The sequence below is a fragment of the Erythrolamprus reginae genome, chromosome 1, assembly GCF_031021105.1.
Source record: "Erythrolamprus reginae isolate rEryReg1 chromosome 1, rEryReg1.hap1, whole genome shotgun sequence".
NCBI lineage: Eukaryota > Metazoa > Chordata > Lepidosauria > Squamata > Dipsadidae > Erythrolamprus > Erythrolamprus reginae.
In genome coordinates this window covers 265,172,873-265,197,096 of record NC_091950.1, presented here as the reverse complement: position 1 = coordinate 265,197,096, position 24,224 = coordinate 265,172,873, and positions in this window count along the sequence as shown.

Here is a 24,224-nt window from a genome sequence, read left to right as displayed (position 1 = left end):
CATCAGTAGATATATCTAATAAAGTCCAGGTTTTGCATTTTTAACATTTTTACATAGCTTAACAGTACATTTTGCATTGGAAATTTTTATCTGATCGATATATTTGTCATAGCTTTACAAGCCATCTTCCTTAGAAAATGAATCTTTTAAGATACTTGCATAATCTCACTGCATGTTACCTTCAGGAATATCTGGTTTTTCACAGTTCATCTTGCTTTCTCAGATGATAAATGAGGTATCTTTTGTAGTGACATCACAGGTACATTTGACGCCAACAATAAAATTTGTCTTTTCCTGATGGAGCAAATAAGTGCAGGTACCTGAGATAAAGCCTAATTATAGCTTAAACTTCACATCCATTTTTTTTTTAAAAAAAATATGTTTCTCTGACAAGTTATAAATGAATGAAACACACACATGCCTACACAAATACATACATACAGAGAGAGAGAGAGGGAGAGAGAGAGAGAGAGAGAGAGAGAGAGAGAGAGAGAGAGAGAGAGATGGAGAGAGCTAATTTGTTGTAATTGGTTGTTAAGACACAAGGCTAAAAACCAGGAGACATTGTCTAGCCTAATCCTGCCTTTGATACAAAACCAGCTAGGTGGCCTTGGGCCAGTCACTCTCTCTCTCAGCTCTAAGGAGAAGGTAAGGGCAAACCACTTCTGAAAAACCTTTCCAAAAAACCCAGCAAGGACTAATCCAGGTAACTACCAGGAATCAAGACTGATTCACACACACACTGATGATGTTCATCCATTGTGTTCGAAGAGGACCTTGACATCTAACAGGTTGTGGACTGTCCACGATGTGTCTGCAGATGACTGGTAAGGCCTTTAAGGGCACGAAATATTCTGCCACATGTTGGGCAGACATGTGTGGGCACCATTGTATGATGGACGCATCTTTCCGTTCTTGAGGCATGGATCCTTGATTCCAGAAGAACTGGAACAGTTTGTCAACGAGCACTGTACTACCATCCTTACAGACCTCTGCTGGGATCACATCAGATCCTGGGGCCTTGCCACTGAACAGCTAGCTGGTGGCTTGAATAGTTTCAGTCTTTGATGGTGGAGAGTCCAGGCTATGGTTGATATCCACTTGGGGCATTCTATTGATTGCCTCATTGTTGATGGAAGATGGACGGTTCAATATGAATTGGAAGTTTTCAGCCTATTAGAGTCTTCTCAGTGATGAGAGTTGCACCATCTGAATCCAGTAGAGAGGAGCTCTAGGGCTGAGGTCCATACAAGAATCTGAGTACTTTGTAGAATTGTTTAACATCGTTTCTATCAACAAACTTCTGAATTTCATCTGCTTTGGTACTCAACCAGGAATCCTGCATCTTGTGAAGCTTGGTTTGTACAGTCCTGGGATTGTTTCTTAGCTGTTGATGGTAGGTAATATAAGCACAGTAAAGGTGGTGCTTTTCAGCAACTAGGGCCTTGATCGCTTCATCATTTTTGTCAAACCAATCCTGCTGTTTTTGTATGAGGGTCCTAGAACCATTTGTGCAGAAGAGTGCACAATAACCTGAAAGCGTTCCCAGTCCTTCTCAGCATTTCCTTCTAATTGCAACTCTTACAGTTGGTTGTCAAGATATTCTGCTGGTGAAGCTGCTGTGTTGAAGTTCCTCAGTTTACTGACAATGATCCATTTCATCACAGCTTTGTTTCCCTGTGGACATCTCTTTGGCTTGATGTAAAAGCTTAATTTGTAGATGATGAGTCTATGATCAGTCCAACAGGCAGCACTCACCATGGGATTGGTCACCCTTCCTAGCATCTTCTGGTAGCATTGGGAAAGTCCAATTGTCTTTCAGCCCTAAGAAGAACGTAAAGGCAAACGATTTCTGAAAAATTTGGCCAAGAAAAGTACAAGGACTAATCCAGGTAACTACCAGGAATCAATAGTGGTTCTTTCTCTCTCTCTCTCTCTCTCTCTCTCTCTCTCTCTCTCTCTCTCTCACACACACACACACACACACACACACACACACATTTTTTAAAAATACTTCTGTGATGGACTGTATATCAAATACAAATACACTGTTCAAAAAAATAAAGGGAACACTCAAATAACACATCCTAGATCTGAATGAATGAAATATTCTCATTGAATACTTTGTTCTGTAGAAAGTTGAATGTGCACAACAGCATGTGAAATTGATTGTCAAACAGTGTTGCTTTCTAAGTGGACAGTTTGATTTCATAGAAGTTTGATTTACTTGGAGTTATATTGTGTTGTTTAAATGTTCCCTTTATTTTATTTTTTTTGAGCAGTGTACATTCATACACAGTGTTTAAGATGTGTTAAGCATCAAAATCGTGCCACTGAGTTCAAAAACAGTGTTGGTGAGTCTATGTGTGAAAATGGTCACCGGTAAGGAGATTTAATCCCCACACCATTTCACACCATGCCGAAAGAGCATGCGTATGTGCTATTGCGCATGTGCGAGTACCCACACCCATAATTCAATGCCTGGGGAGGGCAAAAACAGCTTCTCCCACCCTCTGGAGGCCCTCTGGAGGCCAGAAATGGCCTGTTACCCAACTTCTGATGAACCCAGTAGGCTTGTGTTTCATCCTCCACAGGTTCCAAAGCTTCCCTGGAGCCGGAGGGGAGGATAAAACCATCCTCTTCCATCCCCCTGGAGGCTCTCTGAAGTAAAAAATGCTCTCCCAGAGCCTCTGTGTGAGCCAAAAATCTGCTGGATGGTACACGCATGCACGTTGGAGCTGAGCTAGGGCAACGACTCACGTGCCAGCAGATATGGCTCTGTGCGCCACCTGTGGCACCCATGCCATACGTTTGCCATCAATGATCTAGGGCATATATAAGAGAGACAGTTTGTTCTAGTGGTTAAAACACCAAGCTAGAAAAAGAAATTGAGTTCTAGCCCTGCCTTAGTCATAAAAGCCAGGTAGGTGACTTTGGGTCAGCTCAATCCACCTCACAAGATTATTGTTGTTGGGAAAATATAAGGAGGAAGATGTGTTGGATATGTTCACCACCTTGAGTTATTTGTAGAAATAATAAAAGTGGAATACAAATAAACAAATACAGTAATACCTCGTCTTACGAACCTAATTGGTTCCCGGGGGAGGTTCGTAAGACGAAAAGTTTGTAAGACGAAACATTCTTTCCCATAGGAAACAATGTAAAATCAATTAATCCGTGCAACAACAAAAAAACGCAAAAAAATGCTGCCGCCCAGCTGTTGCCTTTTGAAACAGCCGGGGAACTTCTCCTCCTCCTCCTGAACCCGAATGCCAAACCCGAACTTCCGGGTTCAGCATTCGGGAGGCTGCCGAGAAGCCCCCTGTCTGTTTCAAAAGGTGACAGCCGGGCGGCGGGACTTCTCGGCGGCCTCCCAAACGCCGAACCCAGAAGTTTGGCAAAATTTTGGGTTCGGGAGGCCGCTGAGAAGCCCCGCCGCCCGGCTGTCACCTTTTAAAACAGCCGGGGGGCTTCTCAGCATCCTCCTGAACCCAAACACCAAACCCGAACTTCCAGGTTCAGCGTTCGGGAGGCCACCGAGAAGCCCCCTGGCTGTTTTAAAAGGTGACAGCTGGGCGGCGGGGCTTCTCAGCGGCCTCCCAAACCCAAACTTTTGCTGAACTTCCAGGTTCAGCATTCGGGAGGCCGCCGAGAAGCCCTGCCGCCCGGCTGTCACCTTTTGAAACAGCCGGGGGGCTTCTCAGCAGCCTCCTGAACGCCGAACCCGGAAGTTCGGATATGGTGTTCGGGTTCAGGAGGACACTGAGAAGCCCCCCAGCTGTTATAAAAAGCGATAGCCGGGCGGCGGGACTTCACGGCGGCGGCAGGTTCATAAAAAGGAAAGAGGCAAAAAAATTCTAAACCCTGGGTTTGTATCTCGGGTTGTTCATAAGACGAGGGGTTCGTATCATGAGGTACCACTGTACATACAGGCTGCTCTCAATCCCTTCTTTGTAGCCCCCAAGGGATAATCAGGATTGTATTATTGAAATACAATACTAAACACATGAACATAGGCAGCATGAGCTACTGTTAAGTCCAAACAAGAAGCAAAAGATGTAAGATATATTAAGCCTTTATATAACTTTAGGTATGAAAACAGAAGCCTTAGAAATTTCAAACTCTTCTATATAACATCAAAGAACCGCCTTCATTTCCTTATATGACCTCATGGTGATGTCACCACATTTTCTGTAATACCCAGTAACCAATTATTTTTAAAGGTAGAATTTGGCAAATAAATATTATTCCAAAGTAATTCAGGCCTGACAGAAGAATAGAGCACAATAACCTGCTGGGAATGTGAAAAGTCCCAACAGGGAACATTTGCAAAGTAATTTATTACATTTTATTGGCTTCTTTAAAAATAAAATGTTAGCACTTAGAATAGACTTCCTAAAAGCATGAGCCCAGAGAAATCAGCCCTGGGGGTTATTGGGAGGGGAAAAAACCCACACTGGTTATTTTGAATGAATTCTAATGTGAAAGGAGGGGAGGTATGAAACTTCACTGCTAGCCTTTGAAATATTTAATAACCTTCAGGCACTATGGTCAGCTAAGCATAGGGTTCCTTTAACTCCTATTATTCTTATTCTCACAATAAAAAGCTCCCTGAAATGAACATTTAAATGAGCTTTCACATTAAAAGGAAAAGGCAGGGATTAGCGGTATAAATATCTACTGTATATTTTAAGAGCTGTTCTGAAAGAAATCTTCCAACGTTGCTTCATTGCAATTTGTGCAATTGCTTTTTGCCTTACACCGGCTACACTTGGTTATTTCTGACCCTTCATTTTCCCTTCATAAGTGTAAGAATTCTAATGAACCAGAAGCTTTTGAGAAGTGAAAGCCAGGGGCATTTATTGCTGCGCCAAATGGCATCATCGGGTGTACAATAGATTCTGATGCTATGCATAGAGGTTTGACATTTCCCATCATGGTTAATCAATGCTGCCCTCTTGGAGTTTAAGGTTTATGCTGAAAATGAAGGGGTGGAAAAGACTTATAAAGCTGTGAAAAACAATTTACTTTTTCCAGATACCCTGTCAAAGGAGGGAAGGTCCATTCACCACAGCCTTATCCCTTGTTAGATAAATGGGGCCATTACACCTGTCACAAATAGTGCCTTTCAAAAGAGGAAAAACTCTATCCCTCCTTGCTACAATGTCAAGAAGCAATCACAATGTGAAAAGCTGGATTAGGTTCGCCACTATGCCAAATGGTAAGAAAACAGAGTGTCCATCATACAGTGGCAAAAAATCTAATGGTATAGAATAATCTCCACCAAATTATGTTGATATATTTTTGGCTAAAAGAAAAATTCTGTGCAAGGGAAGCTATCTTTCTTACCTTCCATCAGATAGGAAGGACCAGGTCTACAAGTGTGGGTTCAATTGAATTGATTTCTTGCTAAAAGCCTATGCACAGGAACCTTCTCAACTAACAGTCAACACCTGCTTAGTTAAGAGTCAACAGCACTCAAGGGGGATTGGAATTAGTTTGCTGATGGCTATGTAGAGATTCTAGGCTGATCTCCCTTTTCACTCCATCCCCAAATTCTGCCATCCCTTCTCCTACATCTTCCTTGATAACTATTTATGACATATTCTTTTCCAAAGATGGGTATGCAAAACTTTTTTAAAAAATTAAGTGTTCTATTTGATGAGCTGCCCAGTCCAAGGATAAAATGCAAACAATTCAGACCAGCAATCCTGAAGATACCTAACAACTATAGTCTTTGCACGGCATTTTTCTCTCTATGTTGACAGCTACTTATGATTTAAATGTATGCGGTACAGGGGCGCGTTCCTACTGGTACGGTCCACTCTGTTGTTCCGGTAGCAGCCCACCTATTGCATAATTTGTGTGTGATGGTTCTGGTACTATCTTTACTATCTAGGCATTCCTTAAAAGTAGGTTCCAATTTCCAGTTTCCAAGCCATTGCCAAACTTTCAACATGGGAAAACCTCTATAGTGGCTAATAGAGGTATATGATGGAACATGAGTCCTTCATCTCATTCAGAGCCTTCTTCCTAGATTATCCATTAATACTTTAAAAGAAGAAGTTTCCTTAGCAATATCGACTGAACAGTACCAAACACAACTTTTGCTCAGTTATGACTGTCACAGCACTTTTGTGCTAGAAAGAACACATTATAACAACCAAGCTTATCTTCTGCAGAAGCTGAAAACATTATAAAGAAGATGAGAATAGCCAGAACAAGATAATTTACATAGAGCAATTTAAAACTACTGGAAGAATGGATGTCTGATAGACAGAGATGTATTAACCTACCTAGATACTGCTGGTTAAAACTTCAGCACTCTAAATCGGTTTTTCTGCATTGATTACGGGGGAAACATACAGATTTTTCTGAGAGTCTTCCCATCAGTATTAATGATCTTTACCTGTTCATTTATTGCTGTTCTTTGCTCTGCCACTCATGAATTACTGGAGGCTAGGTGTGAACATAAATAATATAGCAATAAAGCAACCCTTTTGAATTCACGGTTACAAATATATTGAATGGAGCATAGTATGCTAGAGAAGGATTCTGCTGAAAGTAAGACTAAGAGCGTCCTGGGAGATGCTAAATGATTAGCCCTGCACATTTGGAAAGGCTGCCCAATCTGTTTGACAGACACACACAGAGAGAGAAGCAGATTTCTATATAAAGGAAAGATATAAAGCCTAATATGCACCACAGAATATGTAAGTAAATTATGTGGTCCTGAATATGTTTGCAATTTCCATCCCTTTTATCCAGCTCTGATGAAAATAAAATTTCTTCCGGGTGTCTTTCCTATTAAAAATGGCTTCGTAATTTTCATGTTTACCATACTGGTGTTACACACACACACCAAAAACATTTCCATAGGAAGCAGAATTAGGTATTTGAATTAAAAGGAGAAACATTTCATAATAACAATGGTCATTGCCCTCTCATAAGCACTGCTTTTCTACATTCATTTTCAACAACTGGCTTATGACAGACAGCCCTGGAATTGGATGGCATGTTTCAGAAGAAGTGAATAAAAAGGAGAAAAAATGGAAGATTTATCATTGTAAAAGTGGTTACCTGAGCAGAAGATGGTGACAAATAATCACATGTTAAGGAGGAGATATCCTGCCATGCATGGAGCATAGCAATAGCACTTATACTTATATACCACTCCATAGTGCTTTTACAGCCCTCTCTAAGCAGAGAGTCAACATATTGCCCCCAACAATCCTGATCATCATAAACAAAGGCACAGCTTTTCTAAGTTCCTATATCACATTGGTGTCAATATATAGTGCCACCATGGTTTACATCATTGACATGAAAGTGTGGGCACTTTTGAAATAAAAAAAATAGATGGTGATGGTTATCATGATGACAATGACAATGAGTTAAGTTCGACTTCCTATAATATAACAAAACATTCACAAAGTATACAAAATTGTAATTCACAAGAGGCGGGGAAACAATCCAAGTAGCAAAAGTATGATATCTATACATAAAAAATATTATAACAGCAGTATATAAACAACAAAACCATCAAACATATAGAGGAGGAGGTCTTGATTTTTCCTCCAACATGCTGCTTCATAGAGGAGCTTTACATGTGTGTAGAAAGCTTGGAAGGAGCCTTCCTATCTTCACCAAATATACTGTATCTTTCAGAGTATAAGACACACCTTTTTCCTCCCTAAAAGGGGCTGGAAATTTGGGTGCATCTTATACTTCGAATGTAGCTTTTTCTAAGCTTCCCCCCCCCCCCAGCCCTAATTAGGTATTAACGTTCTTCCCAGATTCCTATTCCCTTTGAAGAAAGTTTTTTCCAGCCTTAAGTCTTTGCAGGCTTGTTTTAATTCCTACTCCCCCCGGAAAAAGTGATACTTTTCAGCCCTAATGCAGTGCTAATGATCTTCTTGACTTGCTGCATTTTTTTTTATTCCTACTCTCTTCGAAACAGTTTTTCCTGTCCTAAGTCTTTGCAGGCTTGTTTTCATTCCTACTCCCTCTGAAAAAGGTTTTTTCAGCCCTAACTGGTTGTCATTGGCTCTGGGCCAGCTCCTGCCCCAAGGACTGTGGGGGTGGATGTGGGTGAATCCTCCCAGGGTCAGAGGCCAGTTTTATGGCAGACTGCTTCTGACAGCGAAGTGTCTGAAACAGATAGTGGAAGTGAGATGGGATCCTCAGAGGGGGTAATTGCAGACAGCCCATTAGGTAGTCGCCCCCTGAGTGATTCATCATCATTATCATCACTGGATTCGGAAGAAGAGACATTCATTGATGTACGCAGGTGCAGGGCAATGTCTAGGAAAGAGCAACTGCATAAATACTACAGGAAATAAGGTAGATTATCTGGCTGGGTGTAATTAGACTAATTGGTGCTGCTGTTAAATAGTCAGTGTTTTAGCCTCTGGGTGTGGAAGTTTATCCGTTCAGTAAAGGAGGGCGTGTGTTTTGTATCAGGATTCTACAAGGACTCCCTTTGAACTGTTTCTAGGACTTTTGAACTAAACCACAGTCAAGTTTGTGACTTTGCGAATTCTTGAAGGAGAGTGGCTGTGACGTCTTCACAGCTGCTTGTTATCTGCTTTGTGTTTGTTTGTTTGTTTGTTTGTTTGTTTATTGTTCTTCACAGCACTTAAGGCGGTTGCTTTGAAGGTGAGCATTTTGCCTGACTAAAAGTATGTGTGGGGCTCCTCTTTTACTTTCAATAAAAAACTTTGTTATTGACTTACAACTGTGTGTGTCTGAATTCCTACCTTTGGACTTACTTGAAGGCTCGTGCATCTTATACTCCTGTGCATCCGGTGCATCTTATATTCTGAAAAAATAGGGTAAACCTTGCGAGTCTTTCTTGGTGCTTTACATGCAGTTGGATGTTTGCACCTCTAGCATGTTGGGAAATGTACTACAGCTAACAGAGAAAGGATTTGCTTCTCTAGCTCCTTTTGCTCTGTGTGAAAGTCTTCTTTAAAAGCTGGGAACTTTTCCATTTTTTTTGTTTGTTACATACACATAAAATAGATATAGAGAACTAAAGAATTTTGTTGCCTTATCTCCCTTGTTATAAAAATATGCCCTGTAGAGGTCTCTGCTTCATCTCAATAGTATTTCAACATGTTTTGCTTTCTTCTTCTGAACATCTGACAAAGTGACCTACAGGCATGGGAACAAAAGTTCACTTTTCAGTGCTGCTCTCTTCTTTTTCCGTAATCTTATTTTGTAATTAAACTAATCCCTGCTGGCATGTGGACACTGGGTCTAATTGCATCATTAGACAACTGCCTTATTAACTGATCTACAGTGACAAGCCAAACATATCTTTTGAATTCCATGGTCTCAGCAAATTATTTAAAATCTTTTGTACGTCAACTCACAACACAGGGACACACTCAACCATAGCTTAAGATGGGAAATTGGAAATATCAGATCAAATTAAATTGAAAAATGCGAGGGAATCCATGGACGACTGGCATTTGGACAAATCAGTCTTCAATACACAAATAGTGAAACCATACTTACACACCATTCAAAAGAGACAATAGAAAAGCCAAGAAGGAAATGAAAAAACCAGAAGATATCCTCTCCAATAGCCAATATCCAGATAAGAGGGATGAATAATAGACAATCAAGCAGAAAACAATACCCTAATCAAGGAACTCCCAAGAAGAAAACCACACATCCCACCAACACTGACAGGAAACACTGCTAATGTTACCTATAATGTTCATTGGATAATGAAACATCTTCAAACAAGCAACCAGACTCAGAGACTATCATGGGTTCCATGGTCTGAATTCAAATGTTCAACTATGCAGCCTTTTACATTTCAGTGAATACTCCTGACAAGGTTAACAGGTTCAGCATTCTTTTTCAGTACTGCAAATTCAATGTCTCATTAAATAAGGAAACACAAGATATGATCAACTTGCCAGACCCATCCTCGAATACAGCTCATCTGTTTGGAACCCATATCGCATCTCAGTCATTAACACCCTTGAAAATGTCCAAAGATGCTTCACCAGAAGAGCCCTTCACTCCTCCACTCAAAATAGAATACCCTATGAGACTAGACTTTCAATCCTGGGCCTAGAAAGTTTAGAACTAAGACGCCTTAAACAAGATCTAAGTATTGCCCACAAGATCATATGCTGCAACGTCCTGCCTGTCGACGACTACTTCAGCTTCAACCACAACAACACAAGAGCACACAACAGATTTAAACTTAATATTAACAGCTCCAAACTTGACTGTAAAGAATATGATTTCAGTAACCAAGTTGTTGAAGCGTGGAACTCATTACCAGACTCCATAGTGTCATCCCCAAACCCCCAACAATTTACCCTTAGATTATCTACAGTTGACCTATCCAGATTTCTAAGAGGTCAGTAAGGGGCGAGCACAAGTGCACTAGAGTGCCTTCCATCCCCTGTCCTATTGCTCTCCTATATCTCCTATACCTTTCTTCTATTCCTATATCTCTTCTTCTATTCTTTCATTGATATGTTCTATTACTATACCTTCTTTTCTATTCTTTCTTAGATATCTGGACCCTATCTGGACCCTATCTGTTCTGTCTGGGTGCCCCCAGACCTCAACACCAACTGGAAAAAACAGCCAGACACGCTGGTAAAAGCAAAAGTACTTTATAGCTTGAAAAATAAACACAGAGAAAAACCTGTTCTTCCCCACAGGCAGGTTATGAGACTTTACAGCAGAGTCCTGATGTCCAGACAATACAGCAGCCTTCTTGCTGGCACACCCACCACTGTAGAGAATAAGACCCCCCACCTTTCCCCCCCAAGGTTTCAGTATTCAAAGTCACAAACCAGAATTCCAAGACGCCAAAGAGCACAGCCAGGTCCCAGGACTCCCAAAGATAATACTCCACAAGCCAGGAAGGGTGGGTCTGCCTTTTAGCCTTTCCAGAGAGCACCACACCCAAACCCAGCTGTTGCCTCTTTAGTGCTGAAAGTACCTAGCTAATTGGTCCCTTCTTTGTGTTGCTCTTCTCTGTCGCAGATCGATTATTGCTTGTGCATTTTCCTCTAAGGAATCCAGGCTGCTTGCTGGGGAGAGCTCCCTCTCGGGGGCCTCTGGCTGTTCCCCCTCTTCCTCAGCCTGAGATTCCTCCTCCTCGTCTGCCTGCACCTCCTGTTCCTCATCCTCCCCCTCTGAGCAGGAAACCGACAGAAGATCAGCCGTTCCCTGAGGGGCCTCGGACGGAATCACAACACTATCTGGACCGGGACTCATTGCTCACAGTCACTCATGCCCTCATCACCTCGAGGTTCGACTACTGTAACGCTCTCTACATGGGGCTACCTTTGAAAAGTGTTCGGAAACTTCAGATCGTGCAGAATGCAGCTGCAAGAGCAGTCATGGGCTTACCTAGGTATGCCCATCTTTCGCCATCACTCCACAGTCTGCATTGGTTGCCGATCAATTTCCGGTCACAATTCAAAGTGTTGGTTATGACCTTTAAAGCCCTTCATGGCATTGGACCAGAATACCTCCGAGACCGCCTCCTGCCGCACGAGTCCCAGCGACCGATTAGGTCTCACAGAGTGGGCCTTCTCCGGGTCCCGTCAACTAAACAATGTCGGTTGGCAGGCCCCAGGGGAAGAGCCTTCTCTGTGGCGGCCCCGACTCTCTGGAACCAACTCCCCCCGGAGATTAGAACTGACCCTACTCTCCCTGCCTTCCATAAAGTTCTTAAAACCCACCTTTGCCGTCAGGCATGGGGGAACTGAAACATCTCCCCCGGGCATGTACAATTTATGTATTGTATGTTTGTGTGTGTGCTTGTTAGTATATTGGGGTTCTTTTAAAACTTTTTTAAATATTTAAATTTATTTGGATTTGTTACGATTTGTTTATGCCTTGTTGTGAGCCGCCCCGAGTCCGCGGAGAGGGGCGGCATACAAATCTAAATAATAAATAAATAAATAAATATTTTACTATGAGTATCTCCTCTATAACCTTAATCATGTATTTTAATATGTGTATATAGATATATACCCACTAAAACCCTCATTGTATATTGGACAAAATAAATAAATAAATAAACTTCAAAAACCCTCATAGAAATTTTAAAAATACAATACTTAAGGTGCTGGGGTGGGTTCCTACTGATGTGGTCTGGTGCGAGCGCATGAGTAGTGGCCCACCCAGACACAATTTGGCTGCGATGGCTCCAGTGCTGTCTTTGCCCATCTGTGGGTGCAGCCTTTTTGTGTGTGTGTAATTTTCAGGTATTGTTTTGGCTCTCTGAGCATGCACGGAAGTAAAATCATCCTTCCAAGCATGCGTGGAAGTGGACTCATGCAAGGGGACATGCGTGTGTGGCAAATGTTGTGATGCGCACCAGTAGGGAAAAGTAAAAGGAACCCACCACTGTTAAGGTGCATCTTTAGTCTACTTTCTGATACTCATTGTGCCAGATTTGATTAAAATCTTTCCTGCTTCACCCCTAGTACAGATACTCCTTGACTTACAACCACAATTGGGATTGTCATTTTCACTGATGAGTGATGTATTGTTAAATAATTTTTTCCCAATTTAATGATTTTTTTTGCCATGAACAATAAGGGAATCGTATGATCATTCAGAAAACCCAGCCTCTCTCTTTGAGTCTGCTTGTTAGACTAGTTCCATAGAAAGATCACAAATGGCCATCATGTGACCCTGGGACTTGACTCTAAGGGTCTAAAATTCATGTCAGTTTCCAAGCGCTCAAATTCTGATCATGGATAAAAGCATGACTCAGTTTTTCAGTGCTGTCATAACTTCAAACCATTGTTAAAAAGAATAGTAAATCAGAGACTATCTGTATGTACATTGCCACCGAACGCCATCACTCTATTAAACAAATAATTCCGTCAACACTGTCAAACATGATAGCTGTATACAGGTATATGAGGGGTTGCCACAGAGAGGAGGGGGGCACTCTATTCTCCAAAGCACTAGAGGGCCGGACGAGGAACAATGGCTGGAAGCTGACCAAGGAGAGATTCAACCTAGAAGTAAGGAAGAACTTCCTGATGGTCAGAGCAATCAACCAGTGGAACAATCTGCCTGCGGAGGTTGTGAACTCCCCAACTCTGGACACTTTCAAGAGGAGATTGGACTGCCATTTGGCTGGGGTGCTTTAGGATTTCTGCTCAGGCAGGGGGTTGGACTTGATGACCTGCATGGTCCCTTTCAACTCTAACAATAAATAAATAAATAAGTAAGTAAGTAAGTAAGTAAGTAAGTAAGTAAGTAAGTAAGTAAGTAAGTAAACAGATAGACAGACAGACAGACAGACAGACAGACAGACAGACAGACAGACAGACAGACAGACAGATAGATAGATAGATAGATAGATAGATAAATAGATAAACAAACAAACAAACTTTTTACTAAGTCTGCACGTCTATTTCTCATTTTTTCTCATCATTCCTATCACCCTTCCTCCCCCCCTTAGGACTGAATGACTGTAACTTGTTGCTTGTATCCTAAGATTTTTATTAATATTGATTGTTTCTTCGTTGCTTATTTGACCTCTATGACAATCATTAAGTGTTGTACCACATGATTCTTGACAAATTTACATTTTCTTTTATGTATGCTGAGAGCATATGCGCCAAGACAAATTCCTTGTGTGTCCAATCACTTGGCCAATAAAGAATTCTATTCTATTCTATTCTATTCTATTCAAAAAAATCTGAAGCATATAGGGGCTGTAACCAAGAGTGAGCATCATGTAGTATATTACGCATTGCTGTCAGAATATTTTCTCCTTATCCTACAACAACCAACACAAAAAATCTCTTCAGACTTGATGGGAGGGCAGGAGGAGAAAAAAATGGAAAGTGATCATAGGAGACATAAATTCTCAGGATATTGAAGTTAGCATTGCACAATATGTGGATTATGCATGTAAACATTCATCAGAATGACTTGTTCTGCTTCTGAACGTATGGCAGGGGGTGGGGAGGTGTCCCATATTGACATAATAGAAAAAACAAGAAGCCCTCAACACTTAGAATTTCCTAAAGCAAGATTTATTGCACAGCACTTCTATATTTATTTATTTATTTATTTATTTATTTTGCATATGTACATTCCCATCACACTTCCCCTTGTGGGTGGGCATCATTATGCAAAATACAAAGAAGGAGTAAGAAATAGTAAGTCAAAGAAATTAAGGCATGATACTGTTTGGTGTGGTGATTAAGATGCTGGCCTAGATATCAGATGACTACAACTTTGAATTCCACCCAAAGCATGAAAGCTGTCTGAGTGACTTTGTGCTAGTTAGTGTCTCTCAACCAAACTTTCCTCACAGGGTTTTTGTTGTGGAGGAAATAGGAGGAGGAAGGAATATTAGACATGTTCACAAGTGATGGGCGAACCGAACCTGCACAATTCAGGTCCGTATGCCGAATACGAACCCGAATTTTTTTGAAACTTCGGGCAAAGTTCGGGGTCATGTTTGGCATTCGGAGTTTTGACGTCACCGGCAGGTTGCTAAGGACGCCAAGGTGATCACTTCCTGTATTCCATGGAGTCCAGGAAGTGATCACCTTGGCGTCCTTAGCAACCTGCCGGTGAAGTCAAGGCTCCGCCCCCGGAATCTCTTTGTGGGGGGGATTCCCAGCTCCTTCAAAGGGAGGTCTTCACATAAAAATAAACATTGTTATTTTTACATGAAAGGACACCGCAGCGGCACTACAAGCAAAGGGCGGTCCTTTCACGTAAAAATAAACATGTTTATTTTTACGTGGAAGAACCACCCTTTGCTTGCAGCGCCACTGCGGCGTCCTTTTTCGTAAAAATAACAATGTTTATTTTTACATGACATATATGTCATATATGTCTCTGGGGCTGTAGCTACAAAAATGCTTAAGGTAAGGAATTCAAAAGGCTACTGTAACCATCACTTTTTAAAGGTTATTTCCTTTCCTTCATAAATTTCATACCATTCCAGCCTATCATATAGTTCTGGTTTATCTGATCATATACATTTGACCAGTGCCTCACTGAACTGAAATGGAACATTAATGTCCTTTAAATGTTTAAAGTTCAATGTCTATCAGAACTGATTAATATGGAACACAAAACTACTGCCCAGAATGGCTCTTCAGCATGAAATTCACTAACAAGTAACTCTCTTTGAAATTGAGATCTCCTAGTTTCAAAGACAAATCTTTCTAAGCCCTACCTGGAAAAAAATCAGAAACCAAACTTGGTTGGTAGATAGATAGATAGATAGATAGATAGATAGATAGATAGATAGATAGATAGATAGATAGATAGATAGATAGATAGATAGATAGATACATACATACATACATACATACATACATACATACACATATATTTGTATAATATTTTCTATATATTTTATATACAAATACATAGATCATCTTGCAATGTAGTATTTTCTACATATTCCTACACAAAAATACCCGGTGCTTATTCTTTCTTTTTCTTTTTTTAATTAAAATCTGTTGTAAGATAAAATACAAATAGAAACAAAAGTTAAGAAAAATTTTAAAAGTAAGAAGAGAGATGCAGAAAGAGAAGAAAAAGAAAAAAAGTAGTGGCTTCTGATTTTTTTTTTCAGTGCAGTAGAATTTACAACCTCAGTTTTTGCTTTACATTCCTAAATTGATTTCAAGCCATTTCTATAAAAAAAAGTCCTCCTACCGGTAGTTATCAAAACCTGCCAAAAAGGTTTGAGTCAGTTTTGAGTATCCAGTTCAGAAGTGAACTTCCAAATAGAACCAAAACTAAATATTCTCTTCTTTAATTAAAATGGTCAATTTTGCCATCTTTGCCATCTCCATCATCTCTACCATCCATTCTTCCTTTGTGGGAATTAATGTGTCTTTCCATATTTGTGTATATATGATTCCTGCCAATGTTGACATATATACTAACAAAGTTCCAACTTTTCTTTCATGCTCCTTATCCATCAAACCTTAAAGGAAAACACCTGGTTTCAGTTTTATATTTATTTTAAGAATCTTCTCAATTAGGATAAAAATGTGATCCCGGTATATTTTTATTTTTTAGGCTTTATCACAAGTCCACAGGAGATTGGGTCGCTGAGCCGTCTTATATACACAATCACTACTGTGCTTGTCTGCATTAATTTCTGAATTTCTTTCTCCTTAATTTACGTACCCCCTCCAGCCACTACTTCCTATGGGGTGTTGGGAAAGGGCCCTGCTGTTCCTGGAATGAAAATCATGTTATGCTTCCTAAGTCACAATTAAAAGACCAGGTACTTTGTTTCTCCCCTGCCTGCAGAAGCCATTAGGGTCTCTAGCTAGATTTCCACCCTGCCCACGAAGCCCTCCACTCTCCTGGCTGTCCAACCTCCACCTCAGAAGCAGGAAGGAGGCTGGAGAGCCACTCAGCTGCCTTTGTGCTGCTCTTTCATTGGCATGATTAGAGCCAACTGTGGCTCTTCTATGGGCCTTCTTTGTCTGGGGACTGCCACAGTGCTGGTTCTACACAAATACCCCCCACTAAAGCAGGAAATTGGCTTTCCAGGAGAAAGCCTAAAGCAGAGGGTGAAAAGCTTCAGCTGGCCAATTGAAAGGGCTTTGCTTTTCACGGCAATCTTAAATTAACATATACAATTAGGGTTGTGTCACCCACTATTTAATGAGTCCTCATCAGCTGCCTGCCATTCAGTCCAGACGCATGCACAGGCAGGGCCCACGATGACTGGCACGTCTCTCCCTGAATTAACACAAATGAATCTGGCATTAATTGGACGGGCTGAACAAACACTATTGCTGCTAGCAGCAAAGCGTATCCTTACACTCCTAGAACCGTAAATCTCCTTAAGCTTTCTGTAATCAAATGCCCCATGTTGGTACATTAAACCCTCACAAACGTAAGGTGAAGCCCAGACAGAAGGCCGTTAAAGAAAAGATTAACACACACAGGAAGAATTGTCATTTGGATTTAGCTGATTAAGATAAATGAATTTGGTCGTGTATGCACTACTAAGGTCAATGGTGGAAGGAAGAATTAAGATTGACTGACAGGACAAATATGTACACACACACACACACACACACACACACACATTCATTCATTGTGTCACTAATACATTATTTTTTATCAAGAAACAGAAATCTATTTTGATTCCAAGAAAAAAGATTGGTCTTTTCTTCAATGAAATAGCAGTATCAACAATTTTCTTATTTAACCTCTTCAAAGTTTCACATCAGTCCTTGTCCTCTATGTACTGACCTCTTACCTGGAGATGCAAGGTTATAATCCCAGAGCTGCTTTTTCAGGCTGAGATGGACAGTATATAAACTTAATAAATAAATATATACAGACAACTAAACAATACTAATTTGCTGTACTGTGGTTTTGCAACAAGGCCAGAGATAATAGATGTGAAATGCTCTAAGCCACTGAAATGTGCTGTTGAAATACTTTATGATAGCATTAAGAAGAGACAATTTGGCACAGTGGTTAGATCATCAGGCTGAAAACCAGGGGGCTATGAATTCTAGTGCTGCCTTGGGCATAAAGCCAGATGGCTGACCTTGGCCCGTCATCCCTCTCTCAGCCCTAGAAAGCATGTACTGGCAAGCCACTTCTAAAAATCCTTGCCAAAAAAAATTGCAGAATTTGATCCAGGCAGTTAGCAAGAGTCAATGCTGACTTGAAGGCACAAAAAAAATACCATTGTGTCTTTTGCTTCTTTCATGTCTCCAGAATACCAAAACTGTTTCTCATCATTTACTAAGAAGAATTTCTATTCATGTATACTCAAAAACAACCCTGCTGAGTTCAACAGGACTTAGAGCCAATTAACTGTATCTTGACAGCATGGAAGAACACAACTCTGAACAATAAAATTGTAGTGAAATAAACAAACTTTAATTCATAACATGAGATTACCATTGCTATTTCACTCTACTTTTTCATCCCCATCAGGCACAAGAACACTATTTTTAAAAATGAAATTTCGGTGCCCTATTGGAACTGGGGATAAACGTAAGGAATTGAAAAATTCAGGTAACTTGAATCAAGCTACTCAAGTAAAATTAGGCACAATCCAACAGAGTTAATCACATTCAGATCACCAAGGTTAATATCTATACATCCACCTAGAGATTCAGAAACATACTGCTAATTTTTGAACACTTGGTCCAAAGGAGCAAAATATGACAAACAGTTTTTAAAGTGAATAAAAGAAATAAGGAGCATCCTATTACAAATATGAAAAAATCAGTATTAGTGGATTTGCTGAAATCATAGAACATGCCAATGCTGTTAATTAAGGCAAATAACAAAATGATAATTTAGAATCATCCATTACCTTGCTACAAGAACCCAGGAGTTTAAAACAAAAAATACTATTTTAAATATATAATATACCATATATATTGTGGTTGGCTCTGGCCCAGCTCATGCCCCAGGGAATGTGGAGGTGGATGCAGGGGAAACTTCAACATGTCATAGGCCTCTGTTATTGCCGACAGAGTCAGTTCAGAGTTTAGTTTCCTCGGACGAAGAAGAAGGTGGGAGTGACTTGGAAGAGGGGGGGCCTGGTACACAGCCCAGGCAGTCAATCTCCATTATCTTCCATTGATTCAGATGAAGATGTCTTGGACCCACACAAGCGCAGAATTATGCGTAGAAGAGACCAAGTAAGGACATATTACAGGAGATAAGAGAGGCGTGGTTGGGTGCGGCTCCAGTAATTAGGGCTGCTGCTATAAATAGCAGCATGTGGGTTTGGCCGTTGTGGAAGAGTATCTGATTGCAGTTCTTCAGGAATCCTGTGTTGCTGTTTTCTGGACTTTGCTTGTTGATTTTTCACGCCTTTGAAACCAAAGCAGAGCAACATGTGTGTGGAAGAAGAAGGGGTGTGAAGTTTCTTCACAGCTGCTAGCTAAGAACTTAATGACTGCTTAAGGGAAATTGTACAGACTACCCGGTTGTTTTGGGACGAGTGCTCTTTGCAATATAAAAAGAGTGCTTAGTTTATTTTGAATTTTGTGATAAAGAACATTGTTTTGAATTTTCAAACGTGTGTGTGTGTCTGAAGTTTGTACCCTTGAATTTTCGGGAGGCTCCTACCAGAGAGGCTGGCAGAACACACATATATATGGTACTATTCTTCTTTTTGCAAAAAAAAAAAAAAGTCATGTTTGGCCATCTCACAAAATATCAGGTTGAGATGTAAACTTAACTGTTAGTAAATTTTGATTTAAAACATTCCTAGGATGTCACACAACTTCCTAAAATTGGACTGTGCAATAATGAATAGACTTACCTTAGAACTGGAGAACTGGCAAGAAAAAGAATGTTTTACTGTATGGGGAAAATTCTATAATTGGCTTGAAAGGAAAACAAAATAGAGTGACATGAATGCATCAAGAATGTAAACCAAAGACACAGAATTGTAAAATGTAAATATGTTTATGTGTGATACTTGTGTTTTCTATTTTGCTTTTAAAACTGAATTTAAAAAATTATATGTATAAAAAAGACCACATACCATTTCAAAACACTGCTGCAGCTATGTCTGAAGAAATGCAACATTTATTTTGATTCCAAGACTATTCCACCCCCCACCCCCCCATCTTTTTCAACAAACATCAGCAATGTATTTTGGAGTACAGTATACATTTTTGTTGCTGGGAATTTAAACCCAGTTTTTATGATAGATATTTAATGTAATAAACAGTTTGTGGTAAACAGCATAATTACCATTTCTTTTAATGGTTCTTGCCATTATCATTGCAATCAATTAAATAATTACCTTTGTGTTCTTTCGCTGTAGGAATTTGCAGTCTCTTCTTGGCTGATCGTCTCTTTCAGGTTATACTGTTTTGGCTTCCCGACTTAGGCTCTCAGATGCAGCAGCTGAAGCCAATCACCACAGCTTGGATGGCCCATTCAGTCTCCTGTCCCAGAGATGACCTCCAACTGTTTATGATCACAATCGATTTTGTGGGGAGGAAGAAGAAAAGCATACTCCATCAGAATCTGATGGGGGAAAGATAAGTGAACTAAAGACTGCGTGCATCAGCATTTCAAAAAGTAGGGGGAAAACATGCCTTTTTCTTCTTGAGAACAGCTTGTAGCTAGACATAAACCAAATTATTCAGCCCATTCTCTCCTCACTCTGAAAACTGTCATATTGCCATGAAGAATTAAACAGGAAAGAAGAGTTTGATATGTATCTGGTTAATCACAAAACTATGGTCCAATCCAGCTACTGTTCTTAGCATATTATTATTTTGAAATGTGATGGGTTGGAATGCAGAACTTGCAGACTTGTGCACAGCCCCAAAAGTTCCAAACATTTACGTTTTTGTCTCCCGCTCTTGGTTAGTTTCCAAAACACACAACATCTTGAAAGTTGCCCTGAAAATTGTAGTGGATTATTAATTTTTAACTATTAAGCTCATAAGCTTGTGTTACTCCAGATATGGTTTCAAAGTGAAATGGAAGAATAAGAATAAGTGCACTGGTGTGCCTTTCGTCCCCTGTCCAATTGTCTTTCCTTTCTCTCACTTATCATATATATTCTCTTTCTTTCATATATCCTCTCCTCTAAGTTCACTTTTACCCTTATATATATTACAGTGATCCCTCGAGTATCGCGAGGGTTACGTTCCAAGACCCCTCGCGATACTCGATTTTTCGCAATATAGTGGTGCGGAAGTAAAAACACCATCTGCGCATGCGCGCCCTTTTTTCCATGGCCGCGCATGCGCAGATGGTGTTTTTACTTCCGCACCTGGGAAGACCCAGGGAAGGTTCCTTCCGCCGCCCAGCAGCTGATCTGCTCGGCAGCGCCGCAGCAGCAAGGAGCCGAAGATCGGGGTTTCCCCGCCGCCCACGCAAAGGGGAAACCCCGATCTTCGGCTCCTCGCTGCTGCCGCGCCCACTGCTTGTCCGCCCGCCGCTTGTCCACCCGCCGCTTGTCCGCCACTTGTCTGCCCGCCGCTTGTCCGCCCGCCACTTGTCCACCGCTTGTCCGCCCGCCGCTTGTCTGCCGCTTGTCCGCCCGCCGCTTGTCCGCCCACCGCTTGTCCGCCCACCGCTTGTCCGCCGCCTGCCTGCCCGCCCGCCCACCGCTCGGTGCACGAGAGAGGGAAAGTGAGAAAAAGAGGGAGAGCAAGAGGGGGAGAGATAGAGAAAGAGAGAGAAGGAAAGAAAGAAAGAGATGAGGAAGGAAGAGAGTGAGAGAGAGGAAGAAAGAGAGAGAGAGAAGAGTGGAGTATTTTTTAATTAATATTTTCTGAAAAATCGCGATATAGCGTTTCGCGAAGATCGAGATCGCGAAACTCAAGGGATCACTGTACTACATGTCTATTTTTCTTCCTATGTATTTGTGTATTGGATGAATGAATGAATGAATGAATGAATGAATGAATGAATGAATAAATAAATAAATAAATAAATAAATAAAATTCATCCGTAAATGTAACATCATTTCTAACAGGCTGAGTCCATGACTCAAGACTGTATTCAACAAGTGACAGTTCTTATCTACAGTGTGTTTGGCCGATTTCCCCAAATCTAAGAAAGGTTGGATCTGTTTAAATGCATGAATGGGAAAATGCTAGGAAATCCTACCTCTGTGCCAGCAGTGTGTTGCTTTCAGATCAGCCTGTTTCTGCAAACTGGTAGCAGCAATAGTGGGAGGCTCCACCGACACACTGGGGATGCTTCTGCCCATATGCAGAAGTGTCGCACATGCAAGCACACACGCGAACTGGTAGCAACGGGTTTTATAACCCACTACTGCTCTGTACACAGGATTAGAATGCGAAACTCCATCCTAGAAGTCAATGTCAAGGCCATTTTTTTCAATTGCTGCCATGAAAATGACAGAACACGTGCATTCAGGTTTAGATGTACAAATTAGGCATGAGATAGACATGTTTCATTGATGAATAGTAAATATAGATAGCGTTCTAAGAAAATTTGGTCTTTGTTTACAAGATATTTCTTATGAGATTATGTGTAGAGTCTGTGTGAGTCCCCGTGTGGAGATTCTAGCAGGGGAAGGCAGCTATTGTATACCTTTTACTGAAGATCAGAACATCCCTTCTATCTAGGATGGTTGTCCTCTTCAGCAAGTACACATCTCTGAGAGGGGCTCACATGGAATGGTGAGGGAGGAAGGGGACCAGGGGTGGATTCCTCCCACTTCGGACCAGATTTCCTGAACTGTCAGTGACCCACTGGTGATGTAATGTTGGCGTCACAGATCCAGTTCTGTCGGTGCTGACCCATGCGTGCTGCCATGTTTTTCTGAATTTTTTGCCTAATTTTCCTGTGTTTGGATGGTTTTTGTCATTCCCTGTTTGGAAAAAAGTCCTCCCGTCTGCTCCAGGTTAATACTCACCTTTATTTCTTCACCCAAAGCACAGCTGATCAGATCCTCAGCTGTGATTGGGCTAAATCCACCTTCTGAGCATGCGCGGAAGTGAAATTGCATGCGGGGATGCGTGCGCGAGCAGAGCATACACACACGTGTGAAACATTGTGATGGAAACTAGTAGTGGACGTAAGTGGATCCCACCCCTGAAGTGGATCCCACCACTGAAGTGGATCCCACCTCTGCCTAATTAAATAAATAATCTGAGTCAACCCTGGTGATCAATGGTGTGAAAGATATTGCAGTTTCTATCCAGGTTTTTTTCATTCACTACCAGTAACAGTTGTGCTCATAACATTCCTTTCCCAAGACTGTATTCCATAACTTTGATGAGACAATTTGTGATCCATGAAAGTTTAAAGCAATAATAAATAATGTTAGGATTAATTTGTTGCCCGGACCTCAAGTTTTTCAAACAGCAAGCTCCATTACCTTGATGACACATAAAGCCATTGAGAACATACATATTTTATCTTCTGTTACATTAGAAAATAAAAGTGCAGTCATTAATATACAATTTATATGTGTACTTAAGTTATACAAAACAGATGAGAAATACCCTAGGAGTATAAGACCCACCTTTTTACCACCACCACCCAAAAGAGGGGGGAAACCTGGGTGTTTCTTATACACGAAAGGTAGCCCACCCAGCCATCCCCAAAGAGTAATTTACCTCCTTGCAGCAATTTACCTCTTTGCAACAAACAGCAGCAAAGTCTGATTACACCAGCCACTGATTATATGCCTCCCAACACTCAGCTGATTGAAGGAAGCCCACAGGCTAAAATGAAAGTGAAACTAAAAGTGTAGGGAGGCAAATTGCTGCAGAGAGAGCAACTGCTGAAATTGCCTCTTTGTTTTTTGCCACGAAGAGGTAAGTCAATAACTATAAATGCCTATAGAATGTTCTGAAAGTCTTTAGCTTTTCATGTCACATTTCTTTGTATAAGCAGGTTCTGCCTGGTTTAATATTTCTATTCATGCCCGATTTGAAAAGTGAGCATTAGAAGAGAAAGAAATAGAACTCCTGAATGTTAAAGGAATAGAGGAGAGCATTATGCACTCACTTAAGATAATAAGCTGAGGCCTAAATACTCTGCTCAGCTGTAAGCTGAAAGTCACAGTTATTTGCTTCTCGGTGCTTCTTCTAGAAACTTTGAAGCTTAGGAAAGAACAGTAGATAAATTGCCAAAAATAAGATTTTCTACATTAGACCCACAGCTAATGCTGACCTTTGGGGGGGAAATTAACTTGTTCCTTGGGTGTTGGGAGGCTTGTTTTGTTTTCAAAATAAAGAACAAAAGCTGAGAAGCAAAAATGAATAATACTTCTATTTTTCATCATAGAAGGGCCTTCATTTTTGTAAGGGGCTGAGCAACCTGAAATGTTGCTCTTTCTATAACCCACTGATCTGCTGCTGTTGTTGACAATGGAGTCCTGAATAACTGTTTCTTTGTACATCAGGTCCCTTCTAGTTACCCCTCATTTCAGTGCACTGAAGTTTTAAATGCTGATATTGTCTTCCTGAAATATTGGGGTTTGGAAGAAGCCATTCAGAGCTCAAAGGTTCAGGATGGAAGGAAAGTGCCTATCCCAGTGCAGGAGAATAAAACCTTTGATCGGCTTTGCCTGGTAGCACTGGTTGAGTTGGCATGTTCTAAAACTTCTTGGGAAATCTTGAAAAGTATTTTGGCATTGAGCCAAATGTGCTGTTTCGGCACCTTCCCAAATTTTCTTCTGGTGGACTGAAAGGTCCATTGTGGTCCCAAACTTCATTTGGTGATAGTATTATATACTA